The sequence below is a fragment of the Olea europaea genome, unplaced genomic scaffold (genome assembly GCF_002742605.1).
Source record: "Olea europaea var. sylvestris unplaced genomic scaffold, O_europaea_v1 scaffold990, whole genome shotgun sequence".
Classification (NCBI taxonomy): domain Eukaryota; kingdom Viridiplantae; phylum Streptophyta; class Magnoliopsida; order Lamiales; family Oleaceae; genus Olea; species Olea europaea.
The window spans coordinates 243,295-249,579 of NW_019268410.1; the positions used below are offsets into that span (position 1 = coordinate 243,295).

A 6,285-nucleotide genomic window follows, 5' to 3' on the forward strand; every position below is an offset into this window, starting at 1 on the left:
AATTTAAGGAATCTCAAGTGAGAATTATTTTTTGAACAATTTTAACCATACTATAATTTAATTATTTCAATAATACATAACTTTTAATTTTTCAATTTGCAATAAATACTACAAAATTATTCTTTTGTACGAATTTTGTGTTATTAATTCTCGATTAATTAACATTCACATTTATCTTGACTTGATGAATATTGATCTACATGAATTTAGAGTTATTATAGATAAATTTATTTTATTAATATATTTATGAATTTTCTTTTTTAAATTTCTATCCTAAGTTTCAATTTTTTTAGTTTGTCAGTAACTAATCAAACTTTTTCAACAAATTAATATCAAATATTATTTTTACAGTGTTTATAAATTATTTCAGAATAACAAGTTCAACTCTGACTACTTTAGCAAAACCCAGAATAATCCAGGACTAATGGTTCCCCACGGCGAGAGCTCCAGCACCATCGCATGGCTCCCGCCCGAGAAGTGAGTAATGGTTCCCTCGTCTTATTTTATTGCCAAAAGTCATGCTATTAGCTATACGTTGTATCAAACATATTTTTCACAATCATATGCTGGCAAAAACCCTTCCTTTGTCGTCTGTGTTCCCCATTTCCCAACTAATTCTTGAACTTTTTTCTGGATAAGTGTTTGATCTGAATTATTCATGTGGAATTGAAAATGGGTATCTGCGATTTTATCTGTACGTTGCTCTTTTGAGGGACTTTAAAAAAATAATAATAATAATAATAATAAAATAAAAAATTATGTGTCTGATTAACTGGCGTTTTTTCAAAGATTTCAACTTTTTAGATTGTTTGTTGAGATCCTTCAATTTTTTTTTCTTTAGTCAGTAAAATTAGGAGTGGGTCATATTCACTTTTTTCATAATGTTATTGAAAGTGGAAACCTGGGCCTAAAATCAGTCAAAAAACTTATAAATTTAAGTGAATGGTAATAGAAATCATTGCAATTATAGTTTTAGATTACATTTGTTAATAGTAGATATCTGGCTGTTTGACATGTTCTTAACCGTAATTTTTTGGCTCTTTGTAGTCACCACTTCCTCGCCCTTCTTAATTGTTTGGCAGACTCTTCAATTGTTTGAAGGTATGAGATGAATAGCTTACACTTTTATAATTGTATATGTTATCTGTGAATTTAATTTCTGAAGTATGAATTACAATTTGTATATTGTTATCTGTTAATCGAATTTCCATTGGAAAAATAGTGATTATAATTTAAAATGGAATTTTAGTTCTGCCCTGAGAAGTCAAAGCCTGAAAAACCTCCATTGAAGAACATGCAGCGATGGGTTCAATGGCTCTGCGAGACCTCGAGAATAAAGAAAACTAGCGAACTTGAGAAGACATGTTTTCCCCTCACTCCCCCACCCTTCAGTGAAACCTAACACGAGCTTCACACTTGCTGTGTGTTTGAATCCCTAAGGCCAAAAAAGTATACTATTCAGCTTGGAGAAAACGAGCTCGTGCTAAAGGTTCTCCCTTGCCTGCCTTCTAATTCGGGGGGGCATTTGAAGGAATTGGATCTGTTAAATGAGGATGCGAATGTTTATAATTTAATCGGGCCAGTGCTCGTCAAACAGGACGTGGCCAAGGCCAATGCCAAAGCAACGCCAACATCCGTAAGTGAATTGATTACATCTCTGCATAATTGTTTGTTCTTTTCCAATTTAGGAACTTTGATTGTTGTTTACTTGTGACTTTTATTAATTTGTTTATTCTGGATGCTTGCATTAACTCAGAAAATTAAGTTCTTTTGTCCTTGGGGATACATCTTTATCCTATTTTGATTAAGACCGTTTCGTGTCTGTTCCTTGCATTTTTTTATTTTTTTTGGAACCACTTTTCCTTGCAATTTGTTACTTGGTTATTGACTTTTTTAATGGATGACTCCTGTTGAGGGTGGAGTCGTAGGGGGGTGTGCATAGCTATCAAGGGAATGACGCCCAAACAGGGGCTAAATTCTCCCATTTAATGCTAATAAATCCATGTTCAAGTTCCTTATGAATATGGACTTTAAAATTATTGTCTTCCATTCTAGACTTAATGTGTCTCAACTAAAGGTTATTTTCAACTATTTGCACTTAAGTCCTTTCCAATATACTTAACAAGGTCCTGTATGAAAGTTCAAGTAATTAAATTGATAATCTTCTCATACACCATCAGCTCCATATTTGCAATAATCTCTTTCACATTTTGAAGATTTATATTCAAATGCTTATTTTATCATGAGGCTGGTCAAGGATAGGTCAGAAGAGTTTAATGACTTATGGCTCCTTCAAATTTTCTCTTCTCTCCACCTTGCATTTTTTTTCTTTCTTTATTTTCTTTACTCCCTTTCAGTGCCAAGTAATTCTCAGCAATCCACAGTACCAAACCATCCTTTCGTCCTTCGCTTACTGTGAGATGGAATTCAAAAACGTTCTTTTCTTATAAGATAGTTCTTGTTGCTTTGCAAAGTAGTTGAATAGATTATATTTTCTTTTCTTTTAAATTTTCTGATAATGAGAGTACCTTCTCTTCTTCCCTTTACACCTTCTTTTCTCTAAAACAAATTTTCATTTTCTGTTAAAATGTGTTTTGTATTTTGATATTATTGTTCATTCATGCACTGAAATTACTGGTTATAAAGTTGTCAGTGAACAATGTAAACTGGGAATCCTTTGAGTGATTTCTTGAGGACAGATAACTGTTGGTTGCTAAACTTCTGTAGTTTAAATTGTTAATTATTTTCTTCTTTGATGCTTTTTGCTCTTTACATCTTATTATTATTTCTTTAACAATTTCCAGTGGGTTTAAATGTCTAATTTGTACACTAGGAAGCTTTTGGATGGTACACTTCATGATTAGAGGAAAAACAAAACAGCAAGAAGTGGTTTGTGTCTTCCCCTTTTATTAATGTTTCTTCTCGGTCGAAATGATTTTTGTATTTTTTTTATTTAATTAAAATGAGAGCATGTTTGTCTAAGCTTACAAGTAATAGGTCAAATTTACTTAATAAACTACTTATAAGCAACGAGTTGCTTATTAACTACCGACGGGGTGACTTGTTAGAACGATTTGTTGGAGGATTGAATTATTTAAAAGAAATTAAGTTTTGATAAATTCAATTGATTAAAGAGTTTAGTCTCGAGCCTCTAGTGGAAATAATCGAGATTAATTAATTAGACTTGAACAATTTAAGTTCAACTGTACAAGATTTAATTAATTGGAGTTTAAATTAATTGTTTCCAATTAGATCCATTTAATAGCTTCAATCGTAGAAAAGATTAACTAATTGGAACTTAAATTAATTGTATCCAAATATGTTCATTTAATAGCTTCAATCAAGTAACGGGAAAATTGTAATTGAGGCAATTAATAAATTACAGTTAATTGATTGTGGAAGTTAGTTTTAGCTTATGAGAAATTAAGTTAAAATAACAAAATAAAAGAGAAAGGTAATATTAGCTATATTTAGCCATTATTGACAAACAGTACCATATATTTAAATGGTTGCACACATTTTGGTGTGGTAATGGGGGGATGGAGGAGAGATAAAAAGAGAGGAAGTTAAAATTCCTTTTTTTCTCTCAATCCAACATTCCATGTGCCTTTTGTGCTTTTTAATGAGCAGCACACACTAGTACCTCTTTTATTGGACGAATATGAAGGCTTTGAGGTTTGAAGTTTTTCATTGCGTGGCATATTAAAGATTTTGTTAAAGCATACTTAAGTTTTAACATAATAAAACTCCTATATGTTTAATAAGTTTAAATATGCACTTATAGAATTCTAATTGCTTTTCAATTTGCTATCGACCCCTTTGTTTTTTATTAATACAGGATGCTAGAATAAAAAACAAACGGATTGATTGCTACATCACTCATAGGAGTTTTAGTACATTGCCCTCATAGAGTGTTTTAACAAAATCCTTAATTTGCACTACAATTGAAAGCTTCAAACTTCAAGCCTTCTTCAATGTTCTTTCAAGAACAATTGTACTAGTATGTAAGTGCTTGTTTAAAACAACAAAAGGCCATGGTATGGAATGTTGAATTGAGAGAAAAATTGCTTCAGGTAGGGTTATTACCAATGTATTCCCTTTTGTTAGAATCGAGCATCCTCGACCGAACCCATCCGCATTAGAATTACTCGTTAATGTGGGGAGATTTTAGTGATAGGTTCTATATGAATTGGATGATCCTATTTGGCATATGCTCCACCGCTTTTGCGGGACCCTGTCAATTCCTTTTTTAACAATTTCTGTTTTGGGGTTTACATATCTCCAATTACCACACAAAAATTCATATTTGTCAATAATTCTTAAATATGGCCATTATTTCCTTTTAAACTATGATAAATCAAAAATTCCATTTAAGCTAAAACTATTTCTATGCAATTTCATAATCAGATATAAATTCCACAATTAGTTAATTGTCTAAAATTGCAAGTAATTCCCATTCCAAGATTGAAACCATTAAAGTGACTGGGTGGGTGCAATTAATTTAAGCTCCAATTAATTTAAACATGTAATGGTCAACTTTTGACCGTTCAAGTCTAGTTAATTAGTCTCGACTTCTTTCACTGTCAGTTCTAAATTGCACTTTTTATCAATTGAAATTATCGAAGCTTAATTTTTCTTATTAATAAATTAAATATTCTGACATGTTCTAACAAGACACCTCTATCAATGGTTATAAATAATTATAAGTTGCTTGTTAGACAATCAGTTTCTGAAACTGATTATTTGATATCTGGCTATCACAACTGGGAAGATATTTTCATTGTTATCTAGAGATTGTAATGATGTTGATGCAATCAACTAAAAATATGTTAGTTAGCGGTGGATTTAGTTCTTGAAGAGGAACGCCAATAAAAAAACTTCTTTGCACCTGGGAAGTTTTTGGTAGGATATATACTAAGGCAACCAATGACTTAAATATTTGCATGCTTTTGGGAATGCTTAAAAGACCAAAAGAAAGCTTCCTTTAGTCTTTTAAGCAAGCACAAACATGCTTTTTGACTTACTATAAATGTTGATCTCCTGATTTAAAAAAAGAAGATTGTACCAGAATTTGAGGCAAAATTGAAAGAGAAATGTATATTTAACTTGCAGTTATTTTAATTAATCCAGGAGGACAATATATCTATAGTTCAACGGCGTTCGAACATATAATTTGCCCATATTATGTATTTCGGAGTAGAAACTAGCTATGCATGTTATGACCTTGTAGGAATGCACATCAATTTGTTTGACATAACTAATGACACGCTGTGCTTGTGTGAAATTGATTATTTGAAAAGTGAATTTTTTGGATAATGTTGTTAAAATGTACTAGAAAAGTTATGGGAAAACGTGTTTTATTTATTTATTTTATTATTATAGTGAGAATGTATGATTGAAAATGAGTGGGGGAAAAGTGCTTTTCAATTAATCACTTTCCAACAAGGGCTTTAATTGTTAATAATTACCCACATTACTTTGTGTGTGTGTGTGTGTGTGTTATTATAATTCTCATTTACCGCATTTTGTTTTATCACTTTTATTTTTCTCATTTCCATTTCTGTTGGTTCTGTGTATAATTCCACTTTTTTCCTGACTTATGGCAATTTCAACAACAGAAAAGGGTTCGAATATATCAGAAAATGTTTAAGCCCCCGTTTGGCTCCCATTCTTGTCAAATTTTAATGTTTGGAAAAGTGTTTTTTTGAAAAATGTGTGGTTGAAAAAGAATGAAAAATTTTTTATTTGCCTTTAGTATTATTTTATGGAAGATTGTGTGGTGGAAAATAAGAAAGAGAAAAAGAATGAGAATGAGAATGAGGGCCAAACGGGGCTAAATTAGTTTAGCATTCTTCTCTCATGGTTGTTTCTTACTTTATTTTGCAGTGCTGACATAATACGTTTCTTGTTAGACAAAAGGTCACTGTATTTCCTTTCATATTTTGCCTTTGCAGATATTTAAGGTACAACAAAGAGTTCAGTCTCTCCAAGCTGGAAAAGGCAATGCATAATATACCGAATCTGCACGAAAATTTCTTCATTTCTACAGTCGACGTGTTGTGGCCGCCAGAACAGGATAATATCGTAGGTTATTTGTGAAGTTAGATGTTCAATTTCCATATCAATGTTTTTTTATGCTTGTTCGGTTTTTGTAGATCTTGTTTCTCCAAAGATCAATTGACTGTTGGGCACTTGTTATGGCCGATTTGTACTCTTGAAAAATTCGGCATGTTTGGTGAAGGGGATTAAATAACAAGAAATATAAGTTAAAATCTTATTTGTTGT

At 31.6% G+C, this 6,285-nt stretch overlaps 1 long non-coding RNA gene across 2 annotated transcripts; it reads left to right on the forward strand.

Moving 5' to 3' along the window:
- The first annotated feature begins 393 nt into the window (after positions 1-393).
- On the forward strand, positions 394-6,285 carry LOC111392848. Of its 2 annotated transcripts, none has more exons than XR_002702341.1 (5): positions 394-477; positions 1,048-1,101; positions 1,250-1,636; positions 2,834-2,889; positions 5,955-6,285. It is a non-coding gene; the product is annotated as an uncharacterized LOC111392848 (long non-coding RNA). The 2 variants fall into 2 exon arrangements; XR_002702342.1 differs by having other exon boundaries at positions 2,838-2,889.